Below are 16,563 nucleotides of genomic sequence, written 5' to 3'. Positions count from 1 at the left end.
GCAGCTCGAACTCCATTTTGAACCATCGCAAGGAGGAAAAATGGAACTCAACTTTAGTTCATACAACCGTACTATGATTTGCGCACGGTCAAAACAGCACATCAGTGGCAGCCCTCAACTTTGAGTTTGACTGGGCAATCGCAAAACTAAGTTCTGACAAGCATACTCGAAACTAATTTCGACAACCGAATTCCAGTTTAAACTTTTTTATGCCTTTATTCGTTGTTACCCAATATGCGGTTCGGCGAAAAATAGCTCGAATGGGATTAGTTTTGAGTTTGCAGTTCGAACTCCATTTTGAACCATCTCAAGGAGGAAATAGGGAACTTAGCTTTAACTTCATAGAATCGAACTATGTTTTGAACCTCGCCCAAACTTTATTTTGAGTTTAAAAAAAGGAGCATGTGTGACTCAAACAACTTTAATGGACTATTGAATTTAGCGGATTTTTTTTTTGAGATCAAAGTAGTCGGCTATTTTGTCCCAAAAGTATTCAAGAATATTAAAAAAAACTTGTGTTTTGATGATGACAAATCAACAAGAAGAGGCAAGATAATGTCCAAGATTTCCGTTGTTGAAAGTGAACGCATAAAAGGGGCTGGTACTACGCCCCCAAACCGGTCCAGAGTCATTGTACTGCCAGATGACTGTTGGATTTCAAGTGTACTCTAGACTGATTCTGAGTTCAGACCTTTAAGATAAGTATCTGTTTTTCATTTTGGTGATTGTAAGTGCTGAAAAGTGGTTCTTCAAACTACCTATAGTGATTTAGTTTGGTAGGACATGTTCAAACTTTTTCTAAACATACTTGATTTTTCAGTTTAAAATATTTCTATTGTATTCAGAGTTTTTAAACACTGCCTGATAGATAGAATAGGGATAGCCTAGACCTAGTCTCCTTAAGTATCTGGGAGCATAGAATGTGTAGGAAAACACGATTGCACCATTTACCAACATGGATCTTGATCTATAACCTTTCTACTACTAACACAACCCTTTTCTTGGATATTTGTATATAGATTCGCAGACGTATAGACGGTTTCTATAGTTGGCGATATTGACTTACTTTTGATCTAAATTTTTCAAATCTAGTCTTTGGAATACATAGAGACAAAATGTTGTTAACACTAAACGTACCGGAGGCGGTCAAATGACGGGTTTTGAACTTTAAACGATGATTACGCCTTATATAATTGTTTTTTCGCAAATTTAACGACAGGACTATTGTTGTTTATGAAATGCAAGTATTTTTGCGTTTTAAATTTTTTTTAAGTGTTACGGTTTTCGAATAACGCATGTGGTATACCTATTCATACTGCGAGCGGTCAAATGACGGCAAACACCGTTTTCGCTAAAACTCCCTTGTTTCTCAACCAATTTCTACCAAATTTATAGTTTTGAAAAGCTTATAACTCGACTCAAATATGTTTCTCAGAAAATCCAGACTCATAAAAAGTTCGCAAAACAACTACCTTTGAAAAGCCGTCAAATATTATGAATTTAGTATTTCAAAAATCTAAAGATGCCAAAATGTGACAAATTACGTCTACTTTTCAATTCACTTTTTCAAAATTTTCTACTGTAACAGGAACAGCTTTGGCGGTTGATTGATTGAAAAGTACGGGTTTTACACAACTTTTTTAAATTTTTTGTGGCCATGATCTTAGAAATTTTTTTAAAAAAATGTTCCATATGTGCAACATATAGCTTCTAACTTCAGCTTTCTCAGGCACTAAGTGAAATTTTTTTCGAGCACTTAATTGATTTACAACCTTTTTCCTGAAGCATGTTTTTTCATAAAATTTTTCTTGTACTGTAAATAACTTTAAAGTTATTGATTGTAGCTGAAAATTGTCTGAAAAACATATTTGAGTCGAATTATAAGCTTTTCAAAACTATAAATTTGGTAGAAATCGGTTGAGAAACAAGAGAGTTTTAGCGAAAACGGTGTTTGCCGTCATTTGTCCGCTCGCGGTATGAATAGGTATATACAAAGTGTCAGTATGTTTAGTGTTAAAGTATCTTACTAACAATCCTTCCTTTATTCCTCAATGACTACTAGGACGTGGCCGGCGCCGTTATTGATCATTTTCAAAGGGAGAGCATGAGTTTTGAGAACTGAGAATGTTCTGCTAATCTCAAGCACCATCTATATTGGCTCTTGCCTCGATTAATCACGGAGTAGCAGCCATTGATTGGCGAAGTAGAACTAGTAGCTAAGCAAAGCTAAGCTATTGAATTTAGCGAATTTTTTTATTTATTTTTATTTGAAATTGTTGATAATTGTCTCCCGTTCATCCGGAAATTTTGGCCCGGAATGATTTTCCCCCAGAATGAGAAATACCCGAAATTAAACACCAGAATGAACCAGTGCCCAGAAGAAAAAAATCCCCAGAGTGCATCATTTACTCGATTTTTTCCAGAATGGACCATTTCCTAGAACTATTTTCCTAAGAATGGCACAAATCCCAGATTTTCTCCTATTTTATTACTTATTTCTTAAAAAAATTTAATGATTCGAAATTTCAAAATTATTTCTGTTTCACTTGTTTGAAAGTTTTTTTTTACTAAATTTATTTTAGAACCAATATTGTATTGTCTTTAAAGTTTATGTAGGGGAGATAAGGGCATAACGAGCACCCAGGGTATAATAAGCACTTTTTTTTCTACATAAGTACGTATTTTCTTAAACAAATTTTCATGTGGGTTTGTTCCGTACTACCTAAAGTATTAATTTTTTACCAAAAATGAAATATCCTAATAATCTATCGATCTACGTCTTTAATACTTTTACTTTTCTATCTGCTATGTACAATAGTATTTACTAGAGAATAACTACAAAACGTAATAAAAACTGATTTTGGCTCCTTTAAACCCAGTGTATGAGCCGTTTGAAATAAATACATTGTAAAAAAAAAAAATATCCTTTTTATCTTTACAGAAATATTAAATAAAAACCAGCTAGGTTCTCATGTTATATTTTTCGAGTACCACCAAATAAGCTTTAATGACCCTTAAATCATCTTGATCTGAAATGTACGCACTGCAACATGATTTACACATCGTTTTTCAATTTTCACCATCATAAAATTTTTGATATTTCACTTAAATCAATCATTCAATCATTTTTTTTTTTTTAAATTCCATTTTCTGGAAAATGGTCCTTCTGGCGAAAAAAAATTCTGGGAAATGATTCATTCTGAAGAAAAACGTTCTGGGGAAAAAAATCTGGGAAATAGTACTTTCTGGCGAATGAAACACAGGGCATTTTTCTTTCTGATCAATTGTTTTCGGGTAAATGGATTAAAACTACAGTTAATAGTTAATTTCTAACTTTTTTTTCCTTATTCATGTTTTTCGCTTTTGTTACTTCGTCTTTTAATTGCGGGAAAACAAATGATTGTAGCTGAATATTGTCTGATACTTAGCCAGTCATAATAACGTTTAAAGGTTTCCAAAACCATTTGTACAGATCAGTTAAGAAACAAGGATGGTATAGCGTTTTCAAATTGCCACTCTTTGAACTTTGACGGGTAACGCATTAAATTGACTTTACTTTCTACCGCTTATTTAGCTGTTTCGTATCGCCTGCAGTGAGACGTGATGAACTCCTATGGCTATGGCTTGTTTCCAATCCATTACAATCTCATTTGACAAATGGTAGTTGAACGTTGAAAGTCAACGCTAAAAGCAACAATCCAGGCAGACAACCTCGGATGGCCAATTGATTTGTCAACGAGAACATCATTATGAGAGACTTTACCTTCTGGCAAGCTGCAAATAATAAGCGACCCAACCTCAGCGTTATGCTTTTCCCATAAAAACCCCCTAAAGCCGAAACGATAAATTATCTCAATAGTTAAGCCACGTGTCGTGTTCCATCTTCATCCGAAGTTCGCTCAAAAACCCCCAAAACGGAACACACACGATCCGACAATCTTTCAAACCACTAATGGCCACAATTTCCGACCGAGCCACTCCAAATCGCGTTAAGAAATCATTCTCAACACAGAACTATCCATTATGTGCGGAGTTCGTCCCCCCGGGCGGGTGGAAAATCGAGTATCAAAACAATTTATCAAATTACCACAGAAAGTCAGCTTTCGGTCATAGCTCGCAACATTTTTCGGTCAAAGCCAAAGGACGACCGAAAAGTGTCAACGGGAGCCAATCGAGCAGATCGAACTTCCCCCGCCTCAAGGGAGATTTAGTTTAACTGGATGTGTGCGCTCCTTCGCTCCGAGAATGTGTCAACCTACAAAATTGAAACTGACATTAGAAAACGATTACCGGGGACTACAGTCCCGAGGATAACGTCGACACGGGAGTGAACCTACCTAATCGACCGGACGCAATAGGCCACTCGAAGAAGGAACCAGTGGCGATGACCAAATCGGCACCCAGGGGAAGTGCCCGGTCGAATCGGATGCCTTGGATTGACCTCTCACAAGCGAAAAACTCTGCATCAGAAAGCAACAACCGAGCACAAACATCAACAAAAACAAAGTAGCCTGGGGTCAAAATACTACAGTACAAGGTTCATCTTGAGGGGCAGACTCGTTATAATGACGCCATTATGAAAAGTTGATCAGAAGAGGAAAACACATCCATAAATAAGGCAACAACAATGATGATTGATTATCCCGAACCTAAATCGGATTACCTTCCGATGGCAGACAGAGGAAGAAAAGTTCTCTCGACGCTCTTTCCTTCTCCTGTTCATATAATAATGGGGGGACGTACTTCTGACCACTGACTGGAAGTCCAAGTCCAGGTTGATAAGGTGGGGACGAACGACGGAGAATTCCACTGAAGGTATATGGAGAGTTGCATCAAATCGCTAATGAGAGTTGCTGCTGTTGCTCTACAAGTGAATAAAGTATTTATGAGCTGATTGTTTGCCGTTTTTGGGAAGTAGCAGGCTAGTTATGGAATGAGCGAACTGCTCCCGGTTTTATTGTTTTCAGCATCATCAAGTACCATCAATCAAACAGCCAAAGTTGGAGCCAAGAAGTGGGAGGTCAAGATGATGAAATGTTGCTTTTAAATATAAGTTTGTTTACTTAAAGTCTCTTTGTTCAACTGGCACGAAAACTGGAAAACAGCCTCTTATGAATAACGATTTAAGTTCAGCCCATAACTTATTAAATTATTCTTTGCAGTCAGCTTTGTTATGTTAGTGATCGAAAATTTCGCCCAGAACCGTATCATTTTCTGCTTAATTGTTCAAATCTAGGGGACAGTGCAACTGTAGGTAGATTTATACGAATATGATAACCTTATAATATATGTTTATTTGACATACATAAATTATCATCAATCAGCTGTCAATAGTCATATCGACCCTAAATATTTTCATGTTTTCAACTCTGCGCTCTGCCTTATGATGCAACAAAGAATCGGCCTGGCTGGAACGAACTCAAAGTAACAACCGCCATTGCATCGATTTGGAAATCGGAGCACCTCTCTGAACCAAAAGACCCCACTAATTGATCCACAAGGATCAATCAGGGCACCAGAAGCGCCTCAAAAGGGCCAGAACCACTTTCGTGGCTCGCTTGTGTCCCAGTTCGCTGCTTAAGCCTGAACTCCAGTGCAGCAGCAGCAGTCGGTAGTGTAACATGTGGTCGGCTTCCCATTATCGGACAATCATCAGTCCATTTAGTGGCATTATTCGCGCGTTTTCTTGCACAAATCGTTTGGCTGTCGTCGTCCTTACTTCTTTCCTTCTCCTGCCATCATCAGCTCGGTGGAATCGGTGGCCCTTGCTCGGTGGAACTCCCTCAACTGCCGGGCGATAATATTGCTGGCAGAGATGACGACGATCAGGCGCATGGAAGATGCATTTGTGCAGAATGCAATCAACCGTTCAGTGGTTTACAAATGTAGCATCTGCCAATGACGTTTCAAATGTGGTTTCTATCTGAAATTATAGAGTGGATAGTTTTTGGATGAAAAATAAAACGCTGGCAGCTATCCAGCGCGCATTTTCCAATCTGAAGCTGAGACGGCTATCAGCCGTCCAACTGTTGCCGCCTATCTGTTGAATCTATTATAATGTTGCAATCTATAAACAATGGTAGATTTTTTTTTCGATTATAGTCGTTTTAACATCTTCATGTCATTCGCGACTTATATTAACGATGAAGTTGGCGGACAAGTCATTGAAAAACTTATCCGGTACAACTGTGATCGATGTTTACTCTTGGGCTCGAACTCACTGACATCGGCTCAGAAAGCAACTGACTTGCCAACTGAGCTATATAAAAAACAATGGTAGAGTGTAAAGTAAAAACTTTACAAGCTAGATCATACGTCATGTTAAGACCCTAAATCGATAAAAAAAAGTTATCATTTTAATATTATATTTCGATTGAGAACCTCTGCTTCGGAACGCTTACGAAATGTATTGTCGCTCAACAGTCGGTCGAGTGAGGTCTCCAGTGCACCGTAGCTGTTCAATAGCCATTGATTGGCCAGATAGCCATTCATATACACGAATCCCAGCTGTTGGAAGCAGGCAGCAAGCGTTTTGAGGAGGTGCAGAAACGATGAAGACCATCTCCATCAGTAAATGTCCATCCGACAAAGCCGCCCGCCGGAGTAACCGGAGTAAAACGGAATCGTCCAGTAATTGTAATTGTTTGTTGTCCCATCTGCCGGTCGAGCGACGGACGGAAGATTTGTCCGGTACGAAAGAATGGCCCGTCTGATCCTCTTTGTTAATGGATGATGACGAATTGGACCGGGCCGAGCTACACATTTGCCAGAAGACGTCGAGCGAACAGTAACAAGTGCCCAGGACCTTAATCGATGTCCAAATGCAATTGGGAACGAATCGAACGGTAGCCCAGAAGAGCATGAGTGGCACTTTTACGTTATTGATTGTTAATTGTTTGTTTACAATTCCGTGCAGAATATGAGTGGTGCCGATTATGGACGGAGTTGAGCGGTGCGCCAGAAGAAAATGGCCACTAATGGAAGTCTCGAAAGTGGAATACTTTTTCTTGCTACTATTTAGCGTCCCCCAATCCTGATCTCGGAACGATGGCATCGAAAGATTCGATGGGTTGTCGTCGTCGGTCATAATTAAAAATCGCAACTGGACCAGAGAAGAGTGGATAATTAAATTGAATGATTGGCAGCACTTCCATTTGTCAGTGTGACCGATGGAAAGCTTTTTCTGTTGGACTGGTTATCTTCAATTTGTAATCAAAAGGATGTCAATTGAGGATTCGAAATTCAAGTGAAAAATAACGTTTGAAATCTCAGTTGTTAAGAATTCAAAACAATAATGAAATGGACAAATTTTTAATAATAGATTATAATAGATGATAATTTTTAAAGTCAAAGAATCATTCAAGATGTTCTTGTTTCGGGATTTTCACTTGATTATTTGCAACTAAATTCAAATTTGAAATTAATCGAAATAGCGTATCAATTTGAAAACGCAGAAGTGGAAAACTGTCATGACAGTATAATAAAAAATTTATTGTTTTTTTTTTTCATATGGGAAATACCCAATCAAAAAAGGTTGTTTTCTTCATCCAGTCGAAAAACCAATTTAAGTTAAGTTTCACGAATTGTGACTTTAAGAGTCCGAAATTCACGATAATAATTTGAACAGAGATAGAAAATGCTTCAACAGTGGCACTACGATAAATTTTCTACTTTATATTATTGTTTTGATTGATTTGACTAGTGTTCAATACCTGGGACCTGTTCAATAACTAGGGCTTCTACCCTATATAAACGTCTTGTTATTATTTCTGTATGTCCTTCATGGACGCGGAAAATACTGATCAGATCGACGCGAAAATCGACGTGGAAAACTTTATGAGGCCGGGAATGGTTCGTACGAATTTTGAAACCCCACCCTCATAAAAAGGGGTGCCTCCTTCCTACTTTAGTAAAAAATGGAGTAAAACTTGGGTAATTCGTTTGAAAGTTCCAACTAATTTTAAATATTTACATGTTCGATGTGAAGAGATTTCATTCATTAAATGGCAAAAATTACCAAACTGACAAAAATGACAAAAATGACAAAAATGACAAAAATGACAAAAATGACAAAAATGACAAAAATGACAAAAATGACAAAAATGACAAAAATGACAAAAATGACAAAAATGACAAAAATGACAAAAATGACAAAAATGACAAAAATGACAAAAATGACAAAAATGACAAAAATGACAAAAATGACAAAAATGACAAAAATGACAAAAATGACAAAAATGACAAAAATGACAAAAATGACAAAAATGACAAAAATGACAAAAATGACAAAAATGACAAAAATGACAAAAATGACAAAAATGACAAAAATGACAAAAATGACAAAAATGACAAAAATGACAAAAATGACAAAAATGACAAAAATGACAAAAATGACAAAAATGACAAAAATGACAAAAATGACAAAAATGACAAAAATGACAAAAATGACAAAAATGACAAAAATGACAAAAATGACAAAAATGACAAAAATGACAAAAATGACAAAAATGACAAAAATTACAAAAAATGACAAAAATGACAAAAATGACAAAAATGACAAAAATGACAAAAATGACAAAAATGACAAAAATGACAAAAATGACAAAAATGACAAAAATGACAAAAATCACAAAAATGACAAAAATCACAAAAATGACAAAAATGACAAAAATGACAAAAATGACAAAAATGACAAAAATGACAAAAATGACAAAAATGACAAAAATGACAAAAATGACAAAAATGACAAAAATGACAAAAATGACAAAAATGACAAAAATGACAAAAATGACAAAAATGACAAAAATGACAAAAATGACAAAAATGACAAAAATGACAAAAATGACAAAAATGACAAAAATGACAAAAATGACAAAAATGACAAAAATGACAAAAATGACAAAAATGACAAAAATGACAAAAATGACAAAAATGACAAAAATGACAAAATGACAAAAATGACAAAAATGACAAAAATGACAAAAATGACAAAAATGACAAAAATGACAAAAATGACAAAAATGACAAAAATGACAAAAATGACAAAAATGACAAAAATGACAAAACTGACAAAAATGACAAAAATGACAAAAAATGACAAAAATGACAAAAATGACAAAAATGACAAAAATGACAAAAATGACAAAAATGACAAAAATGACAAAAATGACAAAAATGACAAAAATGACAAAAATGACAAAAATGACAAAAATGACAAAAATGACAAAAATGACAAAAATGACAAAAATGACAAAAATGACAAAAATGACAAAAATGACAAAAATGACAAAAATGACAAAAATGACAAAAATGACAAAAATGACAAAAATGACAAAAATAACAAAAATGACAAAAATGACAAAAATGACAAAAATGACAAAAATGACAAAAATGACAAAAATGACAAAAATGACAAAAATGACAAAAATGACAAAAATGACAAAAATGACAAAAATGACAAAAATGACAAAAATGACAAAAATGACAAAAATGACAAAAATGACAAAAATGACAAAAATGACAAAAATGACAAAAATGACAAAAATGACAAAAATGACAAAAATGACAAAAATGACAAAAATGACAAAAATGACAAAAATGACAAAAATAACAAAAATGACAAAAATGACAAAAATTACAAAAATGACAAAAATTACAAAAATGACAAAAATGACAAAAATGACAAAAATAACAAAAATTACAAAAATGACAAAAATGACAAAAAAGACAAAAATGACAAAAATGACAAAAACGACAAAAATGACAAAAATGACAAAAATGACAAAAATGAAAAAAATGACAAAAATGACAAAAATGACAAAAATGACAAAAATGACAAAAATGACAACTATGATAAAAATGGCAGAAATGTAAAAAATTTCAAACATGACAAAAATGACAGAAATGGCAAAAATGTCAAAAATTTCAAATATGACAAGAATGACCAAAATATCGAAAAATACAAATGAAACGAAAATTAGCAAAACAAAAAATCAAAAAATGGTATAATTCTCTTAATCTCAATTTCTGTTCATCATTGCCTGAATTTATTGACATTTTTATGCAGTTTTAAAATAGATGGGTTCATATTTAAAGAATAAAGAAACAAATTTGATTTAAGAACATTTTGATATTTTTGTTTTCTTCCTCTTCAAGCGGCTAGGTCTGCTGAATACAAGTACAAGAGTACACGTTTCCGCCATAAGGGTGCTCAATTTGCTGGCACAAAAATTGACAGATTTGTCACGTATCTCACCTGTAATTTTGATCGAATTTTCCGAATTCCAAGATGAATGAGGGATGAAAATGTGTATTTCTTTTTTTTTCTCATTTTGTCCCGTTACATTTGTTGGTGTTGGAAAGACGCGTGAACAGCCAAGTGCCACTTTTCGCAAATCCGTCTAGCTATGGTAAACGCACTTTTAGTCGGGTATGTCAATTTTCACAAAAGTTAACATACAAAAATGTATTGAACTTGAAAAAGGAAAGATTAAAATGTTTTGGTACAAAATAGATTCAGTTACCCTCGGAATGGTCTCAAGGCGCCGAAAGGAGTGTTTTCCACCGGAAAAGCTTCGAGGTAAGTTTTTTTTTCCGTTCGCTCATCTTCTGAAGCGTCCAACCATGGCTGGGGAGTGTGGAATTTTCCCTCGAGGGCGTTTTCACATCATTCTTCCTCTTGAACTTGTGTTTTTTTTTTTGCTGCTTTGCTGCTGTCCAACTCTGCTCCTTCAAACACTTTTCTTTTCGCTGCCAATGTGTAATTTTGATTTCATTCGGTCGGAAAATGTTCGTCTTTTCAGCTGAACACGTGACAGATTTGAGGCTTTTTTTCCTTTTTTTTTTGTATCAACTGGAAATAACCACTTTTCCGTTTTTTGAAAGCAATTGTTTGAGGTAACTGTTCGCTTTGACTCGAGTCATCAGCCTACTGTTACAAAATTTGAAACTATTCATTCGCCAAATGAAATTTTCTTGAAATGGTTGTCTAGAAGGTAGAAAATGCTTAAAAAAAACTTCCTTCAAGAATATAACTTAAACCAAAGTGTTTTTTTTAATGCCATTTCAAAGGATCTGTACGACATTTGCCAGCTTATTTCCTTATTTTCTATTCGATTTTCAAACAAAAACAACCATAAAAGTTGATGATTTCGCGATGATTTCTTTGAAGACAATCACATGATGGTAATGGTGATGACTGGTGGCGGCTCTATCAATGATGATGATACTGATGATTGCGGCAGCAGCCGGTGTCGCACCTTTTCGCAGATCGAGTGAAAATTATTGGGGTGATTGATTTTGTTTGCCAAACGGTGTGGTTTGCAATTTTCCGTTATCGCGATTTCCGAGTGGAGCTTTTTGAATCGTTGCGGGAGCAAAAGTTCGAAAATGGTGTTGACACATCCATGGACCCAGCAGCGGTTGAGTTTGTGTTTCCTTGTACCCCTGGAGGGAGCTTGGGAAATTTTGCTTTCTTATCATTTTGAACAGCACAACTCTGATTTGATTATGTTTGCCAGCTCAGTGTTTGCGGAGGTTTTGCCGACATTAAAAGAGATCCGATAAGCGTCTCGAGGTGCGTCATCGGTGCAGTCAGCTCAATTTGCTCTGACAAATAACTAATGATACTATTTTCCTTTAAGGAAACTAAAAATGTATAAAACTTTTAAAAAAAACATTTTTTTGAATAAGTCATGTTTGGAAAACGGGCTTAAATAGTTTTGCCAGTAGTTATTATCAATAATCGCAAAATCTCGAAACCGTCAAGAAATTCAACAATTCTAATTTCTTAGAGCAAGTTCACTGGTGTTGGGAAAAAGTGGTAGAAATTTTGACATTTTGAAAATTTTACCATACAAAATGTTTTCAAGATCTTGGGGCGTTGTATTTTTTGTAACACTGTTTCTATTTCAGCCATATGTGATAGAAATATTGCTATTTTTGCATCACAGCATGCGAAAATACAACATGTGTTGTAAAAAAAATAGAAGGCCACTGACCTTGAAAATGTTTTTGCATGGCAAAGTTTTCAAAATGTGCCGTAAGTGTCAAAATTTCTACCACTTTTTCCCAACACAAGTGAACTTTCTCTTAGGCTAAATAGAATACGTTTCTGTGAGCTTCTAGATCTGCCTATTCTTCAATGTCTTTCTGGATTCCAGTCAAGCATCTTTTCGTAAATCTCGTTCTCGTCTCTTCGCAGCGTGTACCCCACCTAAATACATAAATCTTCACTTAAGTTCCACACGATCGATTGATAGTGCCTTTCAATGACACCGTAGATACTGTTCCACTTTTGAGTTCCATTTTCCAGGCCTCACAGCGTGACCGAGAATTCCTGATTCGGGACTTCACTTTCTCAACCTATTGCAATGCTACCGTCAAACGGGAAAGATTTTCTCGGCTGACTTCCTTCATTGACTTTGAGATAGGCTGCTTTGGAGCCTCCAACACAGTCACTCGCAGCGAATTTCATACAGCAATTCATTCAAAACCACAATGCCGTTTGAGCCACATCCGGTTATCAACATTTCTACACACATCTTGTCATCCGTTAACTTCTTCTTTAAACATTTCACTGTATATTACTTTTTGTATCGATGAAATTATTAAAAAAAATCGCTGACACGAAAAACACGCCTACTTCTCCCTATAGTTGTGGATTCAAATTTCCTGTAATGTGAATGTAACTTATAGACAACTAGCTGATCCCGTACAAACTTCGTTTCGCTGTTTTTTTTTAAATAAGTGATGGGGGAAAATCCCTTTTTCTGAAGTCAAATACAAAATTTGAAATCAGGAGAAGATCGTCCGGCCTGTAAAACTCCCGTGTATGAATCGATTCGATCAAAAGTAACACAATTATTGCAAAAACATTCAATAGTTCATATGGATGACCCCTTTTTCTGACATCTGATTCAAAAATTGAATGCAGGAATCGATTATCCGTTATTGTATAGACGACCTCCTTGGAAAGGGGTCCTACGAAAATTTAAAATCATTTTTCATTTTCCTGGACCTATTGAGCACCCTTGCTAAATTTCAGCTCTCTAGGTCTAAAGACGACTGAGGTAATCGTAGCTAAACAAACAGAAAATGCTTTTTGTATATAGAGTGACAATAAAGATCCTGTCCTTTTTCAAATACTACTACTAGTAAAAAAATGATTAACTTACGTCCGTTCAAGACTGGATGGTAAACAAACCAAATTTTTACACAAGTTTCGAAGTTATTGATTCGGATAGATTATTCTGGGCACAGGGTGGCCCTTAAACTAGAATGGGATCTTCATCTTTTTTCACTGACGGCTCAAAAATGAATTACAATGCTACATGCGATTTATTCTGGCGTGGCAATTCGTTTGAAGAGGATGTATAGACACGCTAATATATGTATATTCTCAGACAGTCAAGCAGCGTTACAAGCTCTAAAAGCTCCAATGATTGTATTAACGCTTTAAATCAATTATCAATAAAAAAAAACCAGGTGAACCTTTATTGGGGACCCCAATAAAAAAGGTCACTGGGGCATAGAAGGAAATCAAAGAACGGATATGTAGGAGAAGGACCCTGAAACATATGAAAATGAAAAATAAAAAATAATAAAAAAAATCAAATATATAATTTACAATGATGTTTACCTTTTTTAGAACTTAAATTTCTTTCCTTTGTGACGAAGTTAGTATTTTGATCAAAGCGCACTTGGATGGCGAGTTGGATCAATCTAATAATAACACAAAACCATAATAAACTGTGGTAATATGAAGGCACTGGAAAAAATATGAACTTTCTTTCATGCTGAATTTCATTGAAGCTGTCGTGATGAGTTTTGAATGACATTGATAAAAGCTGAACCAATACATCCTTGAATAAGGGATTCCAAAAGGATATTGGATTACACTGATCGATCTATCGACTAAATTTGAAAACGAAGGACGCCATTCCGCATCGAAGAAGTAAATTTTTAAAAATTACTAGTATCTACGACAGGATATACCGACTAGTAGAGGATCTGGAGGGCCAATGACTGGGCCGGAACCTTCCTGGGCAGTATCAACCTGTGCACTTAACAGTGAATTAAACACTTGAGAAAATATGAAAATAAAATTTCAATGACTTGTGGCTACTGATGCTAGGCAATCAGAAAGATTCATAAAGCCCGACTCAAAGAGAACTTGTGACCTTTTGAGACCGTCGAAAAGTGATCTGAAAACAGTTTTAAAAAAATGGCAAACTCAGAAATGATATGTGCCGGTTCTGTAAAACTGAAGTAGAAACTGCAGAGCACTTAAAGTGCGACTGTGGATATATTATGACACATAAGCTTAAAAATCATGGTGAGCGAATCCTAACGCCCGATTATATTTAGTGGGTCTAATGGTGGGACTAATAAGAAAGACCATCCCAAACTGAAATTATGTATCTACACACAAAATTTTCGAGGCCGGAATTTAGCAAAATTTTGCTCAAATTTGACCAGCTAGAAATTTAGCAATCAAATTAGCAATTTTTTTTTACTGAAATTTTAGCATAATCGTCAAAAGTGTCTAGACTAAATTTTTACTTATTTTTCAGCAAAAAAAATTATGATTTGCTACAATTTTAGCAAAACAATTTTTTTTTTAACTTTACTAAAATTTCAGTGAAATTCAATTTTCAATTTATAAATGTTTTCGGTAAAGATGAAAAAAAACTATCATCGGTTCACCATTTTATATTCCTTAATTTTCATAATAATTTATAACACACTATTTATCCTACCAAAATACAAGAGATCCAAATACACTGATGTTGAAGTTTCCTTTGTCGGCATCCGGTTGGTGATCTACAGCAGATTGGTTAGCTGCTCTTTCCGCTTCCGTGGAGTTGAATTAATCATGGAGATTTGGAACACATTTAGCCTGGAACTGAGTTAAGGCTACTCAATTCGCCGGAGCTCTTCGGCAATTCACTGGATCAAACTGCAAAATAGGAATTTTATTTTTTTTTCTCTGCATCTGCATAGAAATATACCAACTTATCAGTAGATACAAATGCTGCGGAACAATTCGTGTCCCTACGTGCTGATGACATAGATCGTCGACAGTCTCGGCTGTTTTATCGACATTCTTCTTGTAACCTGTAACAAAACGAAAATTAATATCATCAGAATCGCACATTTTAGAATGATGTAGCTGAAACTAATAGCAGCAATGATGGTCAAGGAATCATAATGCTACACGAAAAAAACTTAACCGGGCAAATAAGCGTTTAGTTCCTTATAGTTTAAATTTTTTTTAAATATCTTTATTATAGTGATTTTTAGTTTTGGCACTTTAAACTTGTCTTTCGGTTGGGAGATAAGTACATATAAATAAATAAAAAAAGAAACCCTATCTTACTAGTTTGATGCTTTCCAAGCTACTGAGGTTGCAATTTTCATACAAATCATACCCAAATTAAACTTAAATTCCGTAAGACAATAGTTAAACTAAACATGTTATTAAATTAAACAATTTAAAGCCAATTGATTTGTCGCAAGTAAAGGAATTGCTGTGAGAAGTGCGCTTCATCATACAAGAGTATAAAAAAAATCCGGTATTGCCCTTTAATTCGGTATTTACTTACCCGGTTTAATCAAAACTGGAAGCTATGACGGCAATCATTCCCAATGGGAAGTTCCCATGTTACAATTTCTAAAAGTTTTTGCTCCTTTTTTCGATGATCGAGTCGAATCTGGAGATTATATCCACTGCTTGATTTCCGGTTCGTGTCAGTTTCTAAACTAGAAATAGTTGTGCAATTTAGTTAATTTTTTTCCAAAATATAAACATTATGCATTTTAGAAAAGTACTTACCAACAATTTGGAGGCAAAATCAGCCTCTTCTTATCTTGATAATTGTGCTGCTCGATCTTGCTGCCATCGCGCACCATTGACACTCGATTAAAAGGGCTCTATCACCTGTATGGTACCGGTTTCTTCGTCTTGTTTCGTGCGTTTGTTTGGAACATCCCGCTCGATGCCCGCTAATGTTTTGTTCCTCTGGCCGGCCATAAAGCGGGGGCATCTTTTTTCGAAACATCTTACTGAAAAATAAAAAAAAAATGTTGCAAATTTCCTTAACTTTTTAACAATATCTTACCTACCATTCTCACCGTTTCAACCCGGACAAAAATCAGACATCCGCCGAAGGTTCACCCGAACAGTCATCATGATAACCAGAAGCCTTCGGAAATCGGAGCAGGAGAATACGGATATGCTATAGCCTTACAATTTCGTCCGCGACGGACAGCTGGAATGAACTTCCCCGGAAACGATAAAAAAAAAACATTCTAACCGGCACACTAGTTGATAAAAATGACATTTTATATTAAAAACGGAATCGAAGCGTTCTGAAATCGCGATCAACCGCACTGACCCGAAGAAAACAAAATAAAACGCGCCAAAACCAAACGTTGACTGCGGTTCGAGTACAAGCTAAAAGTTTGGGTCCATGCTACTTTAAATACTAAAGTTAGTAGCAAATGAGGTTTTTTACTCAAATTGAGCGAATTTCGAAACAAAAATGGAAAATGCTAATTCGA

The 16,563-nt window shown here is 35.3% G+C and overlaps 1 protein-coding gene across 4 annotated transcripts in view; it reads left to right on the top strand.

The window, feature by feature from the left end:
• Positions 1–16,563, top strand: part of LOC129747697 (hemicentin-1-like) — a 633,328-nt gene that overhangs the window by 487,785 nt on the left and 128,980 nt on the right. The gene's annotated exons all lie outside the window — the stretch shown is intronic.

Source organism: Uranotaenia lowii, chromosome 2 (genome assembly GCF_029784155.1).
Source record: "Uranotaenia lowii strain MFRU-FL chromosome 2, ASM2978415v1, whole genome shotgun sequence".
Lineage (NCBI taxonomy): Eukaryota > Metazoa > Arthropoda > Insecta > Diptera > Culicidae > Uranotaenia > Uranotaenia lowii.
Note: the sequence above shows the minus strand (reverse complement) of the source record. Positions and strands in the feature narration are given on the sequence as shown.